The following is a 20,082-nucleotide window of genomic DNA, read 5'->3' as shown; positions in this document are numbered from 1 at the left end:
AGTGGTGAGTGTCTGTGGAAGGGTGCTATCCACATGCTCTCCCAGGAGGCCAGAGGAGTAGGTCTGCCTCACCTCCCAAGTGAAACTGTATGGGCACCAATGGCAGCCAAGCTTTCAGAAATGAAAGAAGAGAAAACCAGTTGAAGCATTTCCAGGAGCTGCAGAGTATTTAAAGCACAAGGCCCAGTGGTCTGACTATCACTGGCCCCTTCTGGTTTTCAGATCCACCAGGTGTGTGATACTCTTTGTGGTTGAGTCCTGTGTGCAGAGCCCCTGGATGATGATGGCTAATTCTTCCTGCCTTGCCCTGGAGACACTTGCCGGCACAGATAAGGCAGCTCCCTGTAGATGGGATGGAGCTCTGGGTTGACATGCCTGTGCCGGGGCTCACTCACTCACGACATCCATCTCCACAAGCTCAGCCTCACCTGCCATGCCAACACAGTTTGGGGTCATCTGTCTAATCTGAATGAACTTGTTTGCATAAAAACTGAAAATACTATCCCAATGGAGCCATTCCCTCCTGTTTCTTTTCCTCCTCTGCCTTGAGTTTTCTAGCAGTTTCTTTGTTGTTGAAAGACCTCATTTTCCTGAACTCTTTCTTGAAGGGTGCAGGGAATTTAAAACACACTTCACTTGGCCTGTGTGTATATTTTAAAACCATTTAATGTCAGTAATAGAAGTTGAATATAATTGCAAACTATTCTTGATTTTACTAGTGTTTTATTAACAGATCTGTCTTAATCCAGGATTAAAACTGAGTGAGATTAGAGGATTTCTCTCATCTGCAGCTTGGAGCAAGAGACTCTCTGTAATAAACGTGCCTCCTTGCTTGACATAAAGCCGTCCTATTATTCTCACAGCGCCGAGTGCAGATGGGCTTCCACCTGCCCTGTGATGCATGTGTGCATGACAAGCAGGAGGGGGGGCCTGGCCAGGCTGAAGGCCAAGGCTCCCATCCCTGTCAAGGCATCGGGATGAAGGTCACATTCTCTTAGCCTCTGTGCTCTGAATTGCCTTTCCATGACCTCGTGGCCTTTCCTCTGAATCGAGCACCCATTTCAACACTACATCACAGGCTCTTGCTTTCAGGAAAATGGGCAGCGACTTGCATATAACGTATCCTCCATCTTCTGTGGCTGGTTTGCTCCATTGATTGGAGGACCCTTAACAAGGGAAGGTCACAGGCCCCCATTCTCACAAGGACAGTTTCCTTTGGTTCTTGTAGTCCATCCTGCTTGTTGTGCCTGTAGTCTAGAACAGCTACCACTGTGAAAATGTCACCATCTAAGAGATGAAAGAGACTCCGAGGGCCTCTCTTGTGGACAGTGGGAAGTAGCATCATATCCATAGACAAAAGATATGACTTTATCTATTGAAGGTCACCTCCAGGGGGCAAGCATCCATGCCAATCAGAGGTGACTGAAGACAAAGCAAGCTGGGTCACTCTCCAATCCAGGGACTATGCATGTAATCACTTTCCTGGCTCCAAACTCAATACGAACCTTCTTGGGAAGATGCATCCTCCCTTTATGTACATTTCAAGCACCTATACAACACCCTTTGTCACTTCTGATTCTGTTTCCTGTTTGAATATCAGTAATGGCTGGTAGTGTTGGTGTCTATTCAGGTGTGCACAGGTATATGCAGTGTGTACACCTGAACTGGCCCCTTCACTCCTACCTCCACTGCAGAACTGGGGGTCATCCAGGTCTAAACTTAGTCCAGGAGTGATTCCACCATCCAGGAGTTTACCCAGGTAAACCCATTGCTTGTCACTTTACTCTTTTCCGTCCTCAGTCTTCCATATGCAGTTGATCTAAAAGTCCTGTCAAATCTACCATCCAAAGGTCAGCTGTCCCTCTCCCTTTCTTTTTCCTTCCTTCAGCTCCAGTTCTGACCACAGCCATCTATCTCCCAGCTGTCTCCCACAGCTTTCCATTGGTCTCACTTCTGAAGTGTTTCCTATCCATCGTCCACTCTCACTACTGTGGCCTCCTAGATGTGCTGAACAAATATGATCCTTAGATTCCTTTATAAGCCTCCCATGGCTTCTGCTGCTCTCAGGAGTCTAGGTCCTCATCATGGAAAATGAAAACCGTTAAGATCTATCTGGGACTTCCACACTGGCCTTAGCTCCAGCCTTGTGTTATCAGGCCTTCCACTCTGCACCTTACACAAAGCACCATTCCCAGAATGAGTCTTGAATTGTTTGCCTGGGTCAGGTCCTCTCCCAGAAGGCTTTTCCCATCTTGTCCACACAGTGGCTTTCTAATTCTCCCTTGAAACCTGTCTCCAAGTGCCAACTTCACATTCCCCCAGGAATAGCTCACCAGACCTTCCTCTGAAAGATATTGGTCAGAGAAACTCTCTCCCTCACTCAACTAAAGAACCAAAACCATTGACATCTGTGTTCCCAAGGGCCACCAGTAGTCCCCAAGAATGTCTTACTCATGCACTCGGCAATTAAGTAGTAAGTACCGACCATGTGCTGAGAGTAGTAAGTGAAGAAAGGCATGGTCCCCGTTACAGCCCTAAGTCATGAATAAAGGCCTGGCTCACATTATAGAACTAAGTCAGGAGTAAATTCCTGTAAAATGAATGAAAGAATGTGTGTTTTGTTAAACTCAATTGAGTTAAACTCTAAAGAGAAGAAGTAGCCATCAGCAAGGAGGAAAATGAGGTTTCCATTCTCCAACAACCAGATTCTCTACTTGTAATGGGGCAGATGAATGATTTAATGAAGGGGAATTTTGTTCATTTCAAATGAGGACATTATAGATTAGTAACAATAATAATAGTAGAAATAATGATAGCCACTAATCATTTTGGATTGTTTACTATATTCTATGCTCATTCTAAGAACTGCACATATATCTGTTCATTTTTTTCTCATAACAATCTTAGATAACAGGTCTTATTATTCTCCCCATTTTAGGAAAAAAGGAAATTGATGCATTGAAATGTTATGTAACTTGACCAAAATTTTTTGGTTAGTAAGTACTGGAACTGTTGTGCTCCCAAGTGTTCTAATTACACAGCCCACGCTGAGCTGCTTACCCACTGCAGCGGGTGTCTCCCAACATATCCAAGAGAATGAGAGGACGTGGACTGATATATCTAAGTCCACATAACATGAAGCCATCTGAATTTTAAAATAATGTGGAGCTAAACAGAATAAATAAAAATTAAATAAATAAACAAAATAATGTGGGAAAAATTTTAACTTGTCTATAAAACTACAGGATGGAAAGCAAATCAGTGATTGTTTGGAGGTGGGAAAGGCTGAGTACAAAGGAACACACAGGCCAAGACAGCTCTGTATGGCTCTGGGATGGTGGATGTATTTGTTAAAACTTATAGAACTGTACAACAAAAGGTATGAACTTGGCTGTGTGTTGATTTTAAAAATGCTAAACCAAAGGGTTGAAAGTTCCAAGGATTGAACACAGAAGGACAAATTAATCTAACTGCATTATCAATACATTGTCTAGCTTGACTGAATGGAGTGAAATATATAGAAACTAACCCAAGTTTTTGGGTAGTGGTATTTGGGCTGGATACTAAAACTGGAAACAAAAAGAATTGTACAAAAAGATGGTACTCTGGTTCATAAACGTAGTTCTCAAAAAAGTATTGGCTAGCAATCCTGAAACAACATGTATGCAAGCATTGACCAAAGTAAATAAAATGTAAGTAATAGGAGCTAGTTTTTTTGAAATTGTAAATTAATAAGAAGGAATGTGCAAATCTCTCTCTCTCTCTCTCTCTCTCTCTCTCTCTCTCTCTCTCTCTCTCTCTCTCAAAACAATTTGGGTTGGCATTTGTGTTTCTGTGAATCCTGTGGTAGTGGATTAGAGTCAAACACACAAAGGCAAACTCCTAGTTGTTGAGAGAGAGAGAGAGAGAGAGAGAGAGAGAGGTTGATTTACATGTACAATTGGGTCAGTAAGCTTATGTGTATTTCCTAGCTCTATTCACCAAGCAGGCCCAGAAGCAGTGACACCCCAGGAACAACAAGCCCACCCACACCCAGATTTTTACTTCTAAATACCATTCACAGATAAAGGGAACTAGGACTCCTGGGAGAACTGGATGATCTTACAATTAGGAAGGGAAACTACAGAATGGGTGGGAAAGATTCAGAAACCATAAAAGCAATCAAAAGTAGGGAGGGGGAACAGAGAATGGGTCATGTCAATAGGACCAGGGAGCCAACTGAAAGGTGTTCCAGGGGCTAAAGCTGGAGTAATCTGAGTAACAAAATTTATTACCATAGTATTAGATTACACTCCAAAAACAATATACATACAAATATAAGTCGCAAATAAAATGAATATCCACAAGTCCCCATGGCTATAAACAAAATGTTGAATAAATAAATGCATGTAATATCCCGAGTTGGATCTTCAAACAGACAAAAGGACATGCGTGGAAAACTTGTGACATCTGAATAAAGACTTCAGTCAATAGTATTGTACCAATGTTAATTACTTAATTTTGACAAATTCACTGTAATTCTGTAAGATGTAGATATTACAGGGAGCAGGGTGAGTGACATATTAAGAACTTTGTACTGTCAATGTAACTCTTCTATCAATCTCAAATTCTTCTAAAAGAAAAAGAAAAAAAAAGTACAGGAAACTCATCCCCTCAGACACATAAATATATGAAAATATTGTCTATTCCAAAATTCCAATAGTCACTGCATTCATTATAACATGTTTCTGAAAGTGTTGTAAATGGGCTTTCTTAGTCTCCATTTTTAATGCATTATTTTTGCATTATTCTGTAATAATTCAGAGGTCACCCAAGAAAATATCTGGTTGAGTTTTGGACAGATGTTACAAAAGTTGACCTATTTCTTTTTTTTTGGTCTTGAGGACTGAACTGCAATTTGAACTAGATTCAGAAATAACAGAAATGTATTCTACCTGAAAGTCATTTGCCAGGCCTAAATTAGGCCCTCTCCCCTGGGCTCACCTGGACCTGCATACTTACGCTTGGGCAGAGAAAGGAATCAAGACAGCAAACAAATGCCCCCCCAAAAAAACTTGCCACACAAAAACTTTCAGAGCAGATACCTGCTCTCATTGTGAAAGGTCGGCCAGAGAACTAATTTGGATATCTTCTTCCTTCCAGATTTGTTTCCTGCTCATTTCATTTGAAACATACAAATCACTGATGGCAGATAGAGGCGAGAGTGGCTCTGCTATAATAGGCAGTTCTAGGTACACAGTCAGGTGTTTTGTGGCTGTTGCTTAAGCAACCCCTGACAAACGCTGCTGCCGATGAGACCTGACACAAACATACGAGGTGCCTTCTGGCATCTCTTGTGCCAATGCATCAGGAGAAACACATCATCGGTGACAGGCAGCATTAAGCAAATTAATGTTCAGGACATTTTTAAATAATAAGGGTTTTTTTTTCCCCCAAAGCCAGGAATTTATTTTTCTGTTGTGGCAATCAAGTGTGGACATGGCTCTCAGCCACCATAAACCGACTTCACAGGGCACCATTCATTCCTGTAGCCATCTTCTATGTTCTTGGGTTAGGGGAAGAGATCTGGAGTCTGAAGAGCATTCTTCCTCTGCAAATTAATGGTTGTGCTATAAAGTAAGATGTGCATCTCACAGGAAGAATCCCCTGAGCAAGGACTCACCCGGTGTGCATGGGCCAAAGTAAGGTTGGAGGTCAGCACCTCCCAGAGACAGGAAGGTCCCAACCACTGGCATTCATCTCTGATTTCCAGGGAAAAGAAGAGGGTACAAGGCTACCAGTAGCTGCCTGAGGGGGTTGTCCCATTAACACTCTTCCCTTCACAGTTTCTTCTCAAAACAGGTGAAAGATCTTTTTTGAAAATGTCAATCAAACTGTACCAGCCTTTTGTTTAAAAAGACCCTAATGTCTTTCCATCACACCCAGAATCCTTAACATGACCTACAAGGTTCTTGAGATCTGGCTCCTCCTCACCTTTTCACCAGTTACTTGGCTCCTTCGCTATACTCCAGTCCCCTGTTCTTCCTGGCTGCTTTTTTAAATGTGAAGCCCATTCTTACCTCAGGACCTTTGCACTTGCAGTTCTTTCTTCCTAAGATCTTCTTTCCCTAGTTCTTCCCATGGCTCATTTCTTCAATTATTAGCTCATGTGCAATGTTCTCAAGAGACATTTCTCCTGACCACCGTGTCTAAAAAGTTTTTTCTACCTGTTGCCACTGTCATTCTCTGTGCTTCTTAGCTTTAATTTTTCATAGCACTTAATCTTGCTTAAAATTGTGGGTTTTTTTCCCAGGAGTTCATTAACTGCCTACCCCACTAACATAAAGACTTTCTGCTACCCCACTAACATAAAGACTTTCTACAGTATCCACAGTGCCTGGAATAGTGTCACAAACATTATCCAGTCTATTCATAGACACATTTGGTCAGGTGATTTGTGTTAGCTAATGAGATATAAGTAGCAATGACAAGATACCTTTCAGAAATAGTACAAGGGTCATTATGTTCCAACCCCTTCTGTGAAGGTCAAAGAAGCACAGGTCAAGGTGAAACCTAAGCAAAGGTCCTCTGACAGCTTGCATTGGACAAATATTACAGAAAAAACATGATTTTTGTTGTTTTAGATGCCTGAGCTTTAGGAGGGGCAATTTGTTAGATCAGCATAATTTAACCTATCCTGACTAACATAATATCTGAATGAAAAACCTGAATGAATGAACACAGTAAATCTTCAGGTGGCCAGCTCAGCGGGCAGCATGACTCTCCGCCATCAACCACCACAGGCCAGCTCAGGTTCACCCACAACCAAGGTATAGTAAGATCAGGGCGAAGGCCAGGACAGTGAGACCAGAATGGAGGAAGGACAGACAGACAGACAGAAAGTAGAAGCCACTAACTTGGAACGTGTCAACACTGTAGGAATGAATGAATGAATATTCTCCTAAAACAACCAAGATGGCTAAAATAACTTGAATTCAAATGCAAGTACAGAAGGACAGAGGAGAAAGCCGGCCTGTTGCAGCCACCCACACCATCCGCCATGCCATTAAAGGACTGTTGCATTGTTTGTGTTTGTTGCTGGTAGTGTTATCATATTTTTGCACAGACCTTTTAATCTCTGAAATTAAATGACTACTCTAGTCCTTTTACAGAACTTCTTCCCCTCCCTCCCTCCCCGTGGTTGTATTTCCTTTTGAGATGTTTTAAAAGTTTTCAGTTAAAAAAAATACACTGTAAAAGGCTAGGTTGAATTATATGGTACATGGAAATTAAAATGGAATTTTAAATTATCTTGCAGTTCTGGATGATGTAGAATGAGTGATAATAAATAAGGGTTAAAAGGAAGATGGCAGAACCTTTTTCATGATTTTTATTTTTTCCCCTTTCTGTTGTTTATAAAAAACCTTCTCAGAAGATTAAAAATAATATTTCTTTCCCTATTGATTTTTTTCTTTTCCCATTTGACAAACATTAATTTATTTCCTGTGTTTCTAATGGAGCTGAAATTAATAGAGCTTTATTTATTTTTTTCACACCCTGGACATCAGCCATAGTGATGACAACCCATGGGTATGGACAGCAGCCAGGCAGTTCCAGAGACATGACAGGGCTTTCCAGGGGCCAACAGTACAGGATCCCACTCCCATCAGACTCTCCTCTGTGTGTGGAGAGGCCTCTGGCTTATGCCACCCATGATTCAGAGGATGCTTATCCCACGCTACCATCTTGTGAAGGACATCCTGGAACCAGTACAGGGCTCTGCTTATGTTGTACCTTCTCCTTGGAATTCCTCTTCCCTTTTCTCCTCCTTCCCTATTATGGTTTATAATGGGTCCCCCAAAAGCTCTTGTGTGAGACAATGAAAGAAAGTTTAGAGGTGAAATGATTGGATGATGAGAGCCTTGACCTAATCAGTGCATTAATCCCCTGATAGGGTTTAGTTGGGTAGTGACCATAGGTAGGGTGTGGATGGAGGGGGTGGGTCCTTGAGGGCATGCCTTTGGGGTATATATTTTGTCCTTGTTGAGTGGAATCTCTCCTCTTCCTTGTGGTCATGTTCTGAGGTATCTGCCTCTACCAGAAGTTTAAGCCATAATATTCCACCTCACCTCAGGTCCAAAACAATGGAGTCAGCTGTCTATGAACTAAAATGTCTGAAACTGTAAGCCCCCCAATAAAATTTTCCTCATCTAGTTGTTCTCATGAAATCTTATGGCCACAGCAACAACAACAACAAAAAACTGACTAAAACACTTCCCTTAGGTTTCTGTTCAATTCCTGTCTTTTGGGATAGGTTACCCTGATACATTTTCTTTACGTGGGACACAAACCTCCTAGCAAAATAAGCCCCTAAGGTATTCAACACACCTTGGGCATGCCAGACCCTGGGCCAATTGTCGGAGATTCAACAATGTAGAAGATCTGGTTCCTGCTCTCAAGAAATCCACTCCAGATCAAAAGACACAACTGTGGTGCCAAAGTGTAATGATCTCCTATAGGAGCATAAAAGATGGGCGTGCTTTACCAAGGCCTTTAACCCAAGTGGGGTCAGGGAGACTTCCAGGAGGGGGTGACCTCTGAGTTGAATCTAGAAGGAAAGAGGGAAGTGAAAAAAGAAGTTGGAAACTGAGCTCCAGGGGTTTACTTAAAGGAAGGCAGCAAGTTGGTCAGGCTGTTGTTGAAAGTGAGGTTTCCAGAGGTGCTGGCTGTGTCCAGCCTCTTCTTGATTCCTGCCTTCTCGAATTTTCGTATTGCAAACATTGCCCATCAGTTGAACCATACTTTTGGGTTTATTACTTAATGCTGCTTGATAATTTCCATACAATTTAACAGAATCTTCCAGGATCAATGCCAAAACTCTGAGGATCTGCTTTCATAGTGGGTATTTCCAGCTTGTGGCAGGAAAAAACTTAAAAGCACAAATTCTACAAATTGGATGTGACCATTTTTTACCTGAACATGGCCATTAATTCACCACCACTAAGGTCCAAAGTTCTCCAGAGAACTTTTGTTCACACCAAGATGAGAATATCACTCCTCACCCATAGCATCACCTCTCTCCAAAGGCATGCAATTGGCTGGGGGCTGAGGATCCACCTTCAAAAGAGACCTTCTGCTCATCCTCTAGCCCTCTTTTCCTACCATACTTTACTTGGAAAATCTTCTGTTAACAATGTTAGGCAAACTATCTCCTCACAGGGCCCCCTTCCCAATTCAAAAAGACTTTGTCAGAAACATCTGTATTAAGGAAATGAAGAACAATCAAATTAAAAAAAAAAGAATGGATCAAACATGAGAAATTTCTTTCTTGGATTCAACTAAAATCCAAATGGCCATTCCTGATTGGCAAGTGTCCTTCTTACAAGCAACAATTTAGGGATCTTGTCTCCTTCTATTTTGTGGCTCTGCAGTCCCTAACACATGGCTTCAGAGGTCACTAGGCTTTCCAGCATTGACTTAGTAGGAATAATACTAAAATAGTACAGCCTGGATATGGTACACATAAATTCCACTCTTATTTCAATTCTAGACCTTAATCACATGGTCATTTTCAACAGTGTAGAGTCTATCCATGCTCAGGAAAAAGAAAAAGCAATTATGTTGAGAGACAACTACCTAACTTCTGCCCCAAACATATGAATTCCAGTCTTAAGACTCCAAGGGGACTCAGTAAAAAGTAGTTTTAATTCTCTAGGTACAACTGTTGATTATTTGAGGGATGCAAGGGGCTGGTATGATCTATTTTTCCCCCAGAGAAAGCAATGGATTCTCACTACAAGTATATTATAGAATGGAGTCTGATTTCAAAACCACTAGGCTATGCCACATGGATGGAATGATTGAGGTAAAATCCCTACTCTCAAGTTAAGAGGAACAGGAAAACAATAGATCTTAGTGACTAAGGGTTTACTGCTTATTTCTAACTTGAAAAAAATCTTTGCTTTTACTTTTAAACTAGTATAAGAATTCTTGCACTATAAATCTTCACTTTTACTTTTAAACTAGTATAAGAATTCTTGCACTATTTGTGGTTTTAGTTCTTACCCAAGCCCAAAGTAATAATTGCTGGTGCTTCTCACCAAATATTTCTGGCACTCTCTACTTCCAGATTGAACTGATAGAATTGCACTTTCCTGACCCTTTGAAGTTAGTTGTGGCCGTGTGACTTCCTTTGGGTAACATAATGTGGGTCCATGTGACACGTAATAGTTTTGGAGGGACCTTTAAGAACCAGGACATGTCTACCAGACCTCTTTTTTCCTCTGTGACTACCAGCAACTTTTAAGATGGTGGATACTATATCAGCCAGTCCTGGATAAGGAGACTTAGTGCAGAGTCTCCAGTCAACTGTCATGGACCTGTGCCTGATCCCCAAAAAGTATCCTTATTATGGGGAACTACTTAAGCCTTTGCTGTTTTTATTATTGCTGCATAACTTTTAAATCTTGGCTTGAAAGAAAATGAAGTCCTTTTAAGAGAGATTATTCATAGCTTTATCATAGAAGTACAAAGACGGTGCAAACCCACAACCTTTCTCCCTGGTGGGATGGTGTTTTTGCTTTCTACTTTATAGCAATGGAGAATCTAAAGGTTAGGATAATTTTGGTGATGTTCTGGCCTGTGGTGTGGAAAAGGCCAAGGAAAACTTGGCCTGGACTAGAGCAGACTGCAAAACAGAAACACCATGAGGTCCAAGTCATCAAGGACCAATTCATGATTAATTGTGTGAGAATAAGAAAGGAAAGCAAGCAGATAGAGGGGCTTCGGAGTCAGAGCAGGGCTGGTGGCCCTAAAATAGTCATGGTCCCAACAGCAAGGCCTAAAGGGGAAGTGGAAGATGTGTCAGAAGTCCAGCAGACAGAAGTCTTCTCTCTTCTTTTCCTTCCTTTTGAATCAGTCTGAAGATTGAATCCAAGTCAGTTTAAAAAAACCAAGATGAGTGAATGAGACATTCCAGGTGGAAACAGGTGAAGTGAAACAGCTTATCCAACACAGGGAAAGGCTGTGAGGAGATTCCATTTAGGAAAAAAGGTTACAAAACCTCAGGTTCTTCCAAAAAGCAGGAGCTGATCAACCAGAGACTTCAGCTTTCTCAGACCAAAGCAGGAATGCTGAAGTTGGCATCCTCATGATCAATGACTCATCATCACCATCACCATCATCATCATCATCATCATCATCATCATCATCATCATCATCATCAGATGTAGTGACCAAGTACTGCAAAAGTTGAAAGAAAAGTCCCAATTATCACTTCTAACTTCAAAGTTTGTGTCTCCTTCTAGAGGAGGAAAGTAATACAGTGAAATACTGGACTTCAGAATTTGCTCTTCCTCACTCAGAATCCTGCTCTGTTGAGGAACTTGATCAAGTTTCCCAACTTTCCTGACCTTCAGTTTCCTTCTCTATAAATGAACATAATTAGACCTCCTTCATAGGATTGGGTTGGATGAAATGGAATGATTTTGCTGGGCAGAGGTGACACCCCCATACCCTTAGATTGACGGTGATATTCCAGCTCTGAACCCTACTATAGAATCTATTTGCAGAAGAAGGGCATCTGCACTTGGTGTATGAAAGTAGGAGGAAGGAAGGAAGGAAGGAAGGAAGGAAGGAAGAAAGGAAGGAAGGAAGGAAGGAAGGAAAGGAAAGGAAAGGAGGGAGGAAGGGAGGGAAGAAAAAGAATGAAAGAAAATTTTTTTGTGCAGAGATCTCTAGGGAAGGAAGACAGCGTGGAGTTTGGCCTGGGTGGGGGGGGTGGGTGTGAGATGTTGTCTTTTGCCCTGCTGATCTGAAGGGCAATGAGAAAAGGGGAATGGAGAAACTCTCACACATCTGTGTGAGACTGGACAACCAGTTTTCTGGGCTTGTGTGACCAGTAAATGAAGCCTAAAGTGGAGGCAGCAAGACAATATTCTTGGTACCCACACTTCATGCTTATTCTGCCAACACAGGAAACCCCAGAAATTCAGATTACAGAGACAACATAGGTAAGTCACTAGGACTGTGGCCCATGTAGTATTCTCTCAGTAATTCTGCATTCTATTTCACAAAAGGTTCCTCCAAGAAGGATTCTTTACAAAACATGGACTCCGTGTCCCAAAAATAGATTCTGATTTCCTAAAAATCACTAGATTTACTTAGAAAATGAAATATGAGTGCATCTTGAGACCAACTCATCACTTTTTTCCTTTTAATATTTTTTTAGTTGTAGTTGGACACGATACCTTTATTTTATTTATTTATTTTTATGTGATGCTGAGGATCGAACCCAGTCAGAATGGTGATTAATTCTGCAAAACAGGAATGAAAGATTGGCCAGAAAGATCAGGAAAGAATTTTAAACTACATTTAAGTTATTTTTAAATGTTGCCTGGGAGTAATAGCCTAAAGTACAAATATAACTGCTACTCTTCAGTCCACAGATCACTACATAACATGCATCATGGTCAGTGACCAATTATATCACTTCTTTCAAAATATGTCAGATTGGTTCACACACAGACAGCAAAGCAAGTAGTTGTACTTCTTCTTCATCTCTCAGTGATCAACCCATATGACCTTTATAAAAGAAATTAATGATTAAAAGAGGAATTAACAAAGAAGCACAAAGTGAAATAACAATAAAAATTGGAAGTGAATATAAGTCAGACATATAGAGTTATAGAAGAAGTAGCTGACCATGAAAATGTTGACACCACCATCATTCAAGGAACTCCAAAGATGACACCAAAGAAACTTAGCTGGCAACTTTGGGGCACACATGGGTCTTCATGATGAAAAGAATGATAAGTTCCGAAGAAGATTCCAGCTAAAAACATCACAGCAATGAAACTCTCAGAGATACCTCATGACATTAAAAGCAAAAAGAATAAAATGTTGGCAACTGGTCCAAAATTAGAAAGAAGTATGACAACTTACAAAGGCATGAAAAAGATTCCCAATTGTATCATAAGAAAGCAAACATTTAAATTTCTTTAATAGTTTTAAAACATAATAAAACAGATTTTTATTTAATTTTTAATTTTTAATTTTTAATTTTTGTTTTTCTACATTTTAATTGGTGCATTATGATTGTACATAATGGTGGGATTATTTATTACATATTCACACATGCACACAATATAGCAATATAATTTAGCCATTATTACTCCCCAACACTTCCCCCTCTCTCCCTTGCCTCCCCGTCCTCCATCCCTTTCTGTTATTCTACTGATCTCCCTTTGAATTCATGAAACCCCTATCCCATCTTTCTATTCCTTTCTTTTCTCTAGCTTACACATTGAGAAAAAACATATGACCCTTGACTTTCTTTTGTTTAATGGTCTTAAGTTCCATACATTTTCCTGCCAATGACATAATTTCATTTTTTTTACAGTTGAAAAAACTCCATTGTGTATATATATGCCACATTTTTTGTCCATTCATTCATTGGTGGTTCTAATCTGGTTCCATATTTGGCTATTGTGGATTATGCTGCTGTAAACATGGGTAGGCATATATCACTGTATTATGATGACTAATTCTTTAGGATAAATCCCAAGGAGTGGTAGAGTGGGTTCATATGGTGCTCCCATTCCTTGTCTTTTGAGCAAACTTCATACAGATTTCTATAGTGGTTGTACCAATTCACAATCCCACTTAAAATCTAAAATACATAATTCTAAATACTTTTACATTTTGAAGTAATAGTGTCTGTTATGGTTTGGATGTTAGGTGACCCACAAAAGCTCATGTGTGAGACAATGCAAGAACATTCAGAGGTGAAATGATTGGGTTATGAGAACCTTTACCCAATCAGTGAATGAATCCCTTGATGGGGATTAACTGAGTGGTAACTAAAGGCACTTTGGCTGTGGACAGAAAAGATGGGTCACTGGGGGTGTGTGTTAGGGGTATATATTTTATTTTTGTTGAACAGGGCTCTCTCTCTCTCTCTCTCTCTCTCTCTCTCTCTCTCTCTCTCTCTCAGAGCTCTCTCTCTCTCCTTCCTAATCATCACGTGAGCTGCTTCCCTCCTTCATATTCTCCCACCATGATGTTCTGCCTCACCTTAAACCCCTAAGAATGGACCCGGGTGTCTATGGACTGAGATCTCTAATACTGTAAGTCCCCAAATAAACTTTTCCTCCTCTAAAATTGTTCTTGTAAAGTCTTCTGATCACAGGAGCAAAAAAGCTGACTAAAACAGTATTTAAATATTATTTTCATTATTTTTATTTCCCTATACATTTATAAACAATCAGAGAGTAATTAGTATTTTGACAAAAAAATTGCAGAGGTCATGGAACAAACACAATTTTCTCCAGTGGAAATTAAGGTAATTTTGTATAATTTCAGCTAGTCCTAAAGTAAAACTTGCATGTGTGTATATAACTTTAAAAAGACACACTTGAATTTTATTTCTTATTTAATTAACTTTGAACACTATTTCATTAAACTCTATTTTGGATGATGAAATTAACACTCCTGCACTACCCACTTCCTTTCCTAAATTCTGTCCATTTTTACCACACCTTTACAATTTTAAGAATCACCCAATAGTAGATTGAATTTATCTCTGATTCTAAAACTTGACAACCAATAACCACTGAGTCACATCTCCAGCCCTTTTATTTATTTATTTTTTTGTTTTGAGTGAGGGCCTTACTAAGTTACCTAGCGTCTCTCTAAGTTGCTAAGGCTGGCTTTGAACTTGTGACATTTATAGAACTGTCTAAGCTTCCAAAATCACTGGGATTACAGGCATATGCCACTGTGCCCAGCTCCTCTACCTTCTTAATCATAATTTGTTAAGAAGAACTCATTTGAATACTGAAGACTTTCTCCTCAGAGCCTCTTGACTTCTTATAATTTCATCAATTGATTTCTCATCTGCTGCATAACCATCATGCTGGATGAAATACTTATCTTGGGATAGATCCACAGTTTCTTAGAACTAATGTCTCACTTTTCTTTGAATGGACAACACCATTGCCCCATTGATGTTTTCTGTTTTCCTTTTTTAAGGTACATGGATGTTTATAGCAACACAATTCACAATAGCTAAACTGTGGAGCCAACCTAGATGTCCTTCAGTGGATGAATGGATTAAAAAATGTGGCATTTATACACAATGGAATAATACTCAGCACTAATAAAGAATAAGATCATGGCATTTGCAGGGAAATGGAGAGCATTAGAAAAGATTATGCTAAGTGAAGTTAGCCAATCCCCAAAAAACAAATGCCAAATGTTTTCTCTGATATCAGGGGCGTGACTCAAAATGGGGTAGGGAGGGAGAGCATGGAAGGAAGATTACTTCTAGATAGGGAATGGGGTGAGAGGGAAAGGGAGGGAGAAGGGGGATAGCAAGGATGGTGGAAAGAGATGGTCATCATTATACAGAATACATGTATGAAGATGTGAATTTGGTGTCAACATACCTTATATACAAACAGAGATATGACAAATTGTGGTATAAAGGTATATTAAGAATTGTAATGCAAAAAAATCAATAAGAGAGCTCATGTATAATGGCAAAATTTTGCATTAACATACTTTATATACAGAGTTATGAAAAATTGTGCTGTGAATGGATAATTATGAATGTAATGCATTCCACTATTGTCATATATGAAAGAAATAAAAAAAGGTACATGGAATGATCACTTTGCTGGGTAAGAATTCTGATTCAATAGTATTTTCACTGTGAACGTGCAAATGTTGTATCATTATCTTGTAAGTTTTATGCTGGTGGTGATATGATTTCTGCAAAATTTTTATTCCATTTGAAAACTCTAAGGATCTTTATCCTTGTTGTCCTGATATGTAATCAGGAAACATGTGGTTATCATGTGTAGAACTCAGATATCCTCTTGATGAAAATTAATCTTTCTTCAACTCTGAGATTTTTATTATTTCTTTGAATATTTCTTCTATTTTTCCTTCATGGAAATATATTTTCTTTCATTTTTCTTCATGGAATTTCTGATAAATAGATGTTGTCTTTTTTTGACTTATCATTTAACTTCTCCTTAGTACTTTCACTTGTCTATATCTTATAATATTTGGGGTCATTCCATAGACCACAAGATTTATTCTATTTTTATTCCAGGTTTTCTAGTAATTTATTTTTATTTCTATTTATTTTTATTTCTATTCAGGCATAAATTGCTTAAAATAAAGTACAAAATTCTTAAGTATATAAAGTATATGTATATATATGCCCATGAAACCATTGCCCGGTTACAAACCATTTTCAATGCCCAACAGATACAATCCTGATCATATAGGTTGATGCTTTCAAAGGTATTTGCTAATTCTGACCCTCTATCACCATACATTTAGTTGTGGCCTCTTTTGAACCCCACATAAATTAAATTGCAATGTGTAAGGCATACCACATGTCCCAATACTTGAGACCTGTGACTTTGTTGCCTTACATGGCAAAGAAGGGACTATATATGTGATTAAGTAAAGGATCTTGAGATGGGGAAATTATCCTGTGTTTCCTAGGTGGGGCCAATGTAGTCACAGGGACAATATAAAAGAAAGCAGGAGGCAAGAGAGTTAAAGAAGAAGATGTACCAACAGATGTAGACGTCAAGTATATAATTACAGAAATGATCAGATGAAAGAATTTGCTGTGTTATTGGCTTTGAAGATGGAGGAAGGGCCAGGAGTCAAGAGCTGCAGATAGCTCTAGAAAGAGGGAAAGGAGAGGGAACACATTCTTCAAGCCTCCAGAAGGAACATACCCTGTTGATACGTTGATCCCCACCAGTGAGACTGATTGTGGACTTCTGACTCCAGACCTGTAAGATAACAAATTCTGTTGCTTCAAAGCATCAATTGTGTGGTAATTGTTATAAGTGGAAATAGAAAATGAGTACCTACATTTTGCATTCTCCTGGTTTTGTTTGCTGAACATCCTATCTGTGAAATTCGTCTGTGTTGTTGCATATATCAGCAGATTTGCTTGTTGTGAGTATGCCATGACGTACCTCTCCATTTTATGGATCATGGATCTTAGGTTGCATTCATTCATTAATCATTATGAAAAAGGCTGTTATAAACATTGCAAACATTCTTGTATAGGTCTTTTTGTGGCTAACCAAGCGAAGACTAATTTTTTTATTTATTCATAAGCCCAGGAGTGAAATTGATTGGTTATAGTGTATGTAGTAGTAAGACAGAGACATATAGTGCTTATTGTACGTAGATACTGCAAAAGAATTTTCCCAAAAGATTTTATCAATTTACATGACCTCTAGCAATGCATAAAGTTGAAATTTTCTTATATTCTCACCAACCTTGAGTTTTGTTGTTCTTTCAATTTCAGCTATTCGAGTAGGGAGTAGTCTTATTTTTATTTCTTTGATGAACACTAATTCAGCATTCCACATTAGTATAACATTAGCTATTAGTATTTTATGGCTACACATTTTTAAGATTAAGAATACTTCCTTTTATCACTAGCTCACTGAACGTTTTTATTGTAAACAAATCTTTATTTGCTCAAATGATTTTTTGCACATAATGAAATGACATATGAGATTTTCATTTTTAATCTAGCAATTGGTAAACCATCTGGATTAATTTTTAAATATTAAACTGACCTTGCATTCCCGAGATAAATCTCCTATGGTTACAATGTATTATCCTTTTTTATTTTTTACTAGATTTTACTTGCTGATACTTTCTGGAATTTTCACACTTTTGCTCATGAGATACTGATTACAATTTTCTTGCAATGTTTCTTGTGAGGTTTTGGCTTCATGGATGTGCTGGCCCTGTAACATGAGTTGGGAAATCTAAAAGAATGTTGGTTTAATTCATTCAGTATTAACTTAAATGTTTAGAATTTACCAGTAAAGTCACTGGGCCTGGAATTTTCTTTGAGGAATTATTTTAATTATCGATTTTATTTCTTAATAAACATAAGACTTTTCAGAGTTTTCTCTCTTCTTTGTGTGTATTTAGAAATTTTCCTAAATTTCTAGAATTTTTTAATACATTTTAATATTTATATATTTTAATATTTATTAGAATAAGGTTGTTTGTGATATCTACTTATGTTTAGAATTTCTATAGGATATGTAGTGGTGTTCTCTTACATTACTGTTAGTTTTGATTTCTGGTCTTTTTCTACTTGATCAGTCTTCTAAAGGTCTATCAATTTCTTTTTGAATTGATGCATATTAAACATGCAAAATGGTGGGTTCCATTGTAGCATGTCTGCACAGACATAAAAACATACATAAAAACATAAGATTAAGAATACTTAATGTCACTTTCAATGCCTCCTCTACCCTCCTCGCCTCCCTCCTCCTTGTCTCTTTCCTCTGCCCTTAATGGTCTGCCTTCTATTTATGAGAGTTTTCATATATAAAAGAAAACATATGACACTTTTCCCTCTGGATCTGGTTTATTTTGCTCAAATTTATGGTCTCCAGTTCCATCCATTTTCCTACAAATGACAAAATTTCATTCTACTTTAAGGTTGAATAAAACTCCATTGTGTATATATGCCACAAATTCTTTGTCCATTCACCTGTTGACAGAGCACTAGGCTGATTCCAGAACTTGGCTACTGCGAATTGTGCTGCAATAAACATGGGTATGCAGGTCTTTCTAAAGTATGCTGGTTTTAATTATTTTGGATAAATATCAAGGAGTGTTTAGCTGGATTTTCAAAGAGAACTTCTGATTTTTTAATTAACTTATGATTATTTCCTATTTTATGTTTTCTATGGTTACATTATTTTCTGCTTTTATCTTTATGACTTTCCTTATTCTATTTCTTTTGAATTTAATTTGCTATTATTTTGGTTGTTCTTAAGCAGGAAACTTAACTGATTTTCAACTACTTTTTCTACTAAACTATTCATTTAGAGCCATAAATTTTCCTCTGAGCACAGTCTCATAATTTTTATTGTTGTTATTGAGGTATAATTGACAAAACAAATCACATACATTAGAAGTGTATTTGACAAATTTTGGTATGTGCATTTATTTGTTCATGAAACTCTCAAGATAGCAAAGATATTTATCACTCTCAGATTTCCTTGCTCCATTCCAATCCTATATTCCACCTCTCCCTGTCAGTATCCAGATTATCACTAATTTTCTGTCACTATAGATTAGTGTGCATTTTCTAGAACTTTCAAAAATGCAATCATATGCACATATTTCTACCTTCCAGTTCTTTTCACTAAGCCTGTTTATTATTTTGATATTCATTCATGGTTCAAAAACAAATATTGATTTTATTTTTATAACTGAGTAATGTTCTATTATTTGGAAATACCATACATTTTTTTATCCATTCATCTATTGGTGAATATTTAAGTTCTCTCTAGCTTGGAGTTATTAGTAATAGAGCTATTATGTTTATATATATTCATACCAAGTCTTATATACAAAATACTTGGTATGCATATATGTTTTTATTACTTTTAAATAAATACCTCAGAGTGGAATAACTATGTTATATGATAAGTGAATGTTTGAATTTTTAAGAAAACAACAATTGTTTTTTCAAATGGTTGTACCATTTTACATTTCCATCAGCAGTATATGACAGCACCAATTGCTGACATTCTTGCCAGTGCTGGGTGTGACAGTCTTTTTATGACACTAAGTTTATCAATGTTTTTTAATGGAAGCATGCTTTTGGTATGGTAGTTAAGGGATGTTCATATAATCCAAAATCAGAAAGGTGTTTCTCTTTATTTTCTCCTAAAAATATTATAGGCTTGGGCTTTAAATTTATGTATAGAGCCCATTTTGAATTTTTATATGTATTGTGATATATGGTTAGAAGTTCTTTTATTTGCAAATAGATATTCAACTGTAGCAGCACCCATTGTTGAAGAAACTATCCTTCCTCAATTGCATTGTCTTTGCATATTTGTCAAAAATCCATATATATATATATATATATATATATATATATATATATATCCATATATGTTTGAGATTATTTCTGGACTCCCTATTCTGTTGCACTGATTTTGATATCAATCTTGCCTGTCTTGATATTAATCTTGCACTGTCTTTTTTTAAAAAAAAATCTTTATTTTTATTTATTTATTTTTA

The sequence above is a fragment of the Ictidomys tridecemlineatus genome, unplaced genomic scaffold (assembly GCF_052094955.1).
Source record: "Ictidomys tridecemlineatus isolate mIctTri1 unplaced genomic scaffold, mIctTri1.hap1 Scaffold_292, whole genome shotgun sequence".
NCBI classification, from domain to species: domain Eukaryota; kingdom Metazoa; phylum Chordata; class Mammalia; order Rodentia; family Sciuridae; genus Ictidomys; species Ictidomys tridecemlineatus.
The sequence above is the reverse complement of the archived record's forward strand: the minus strand, read 5'-3'. Positions refer to the sequence as shown.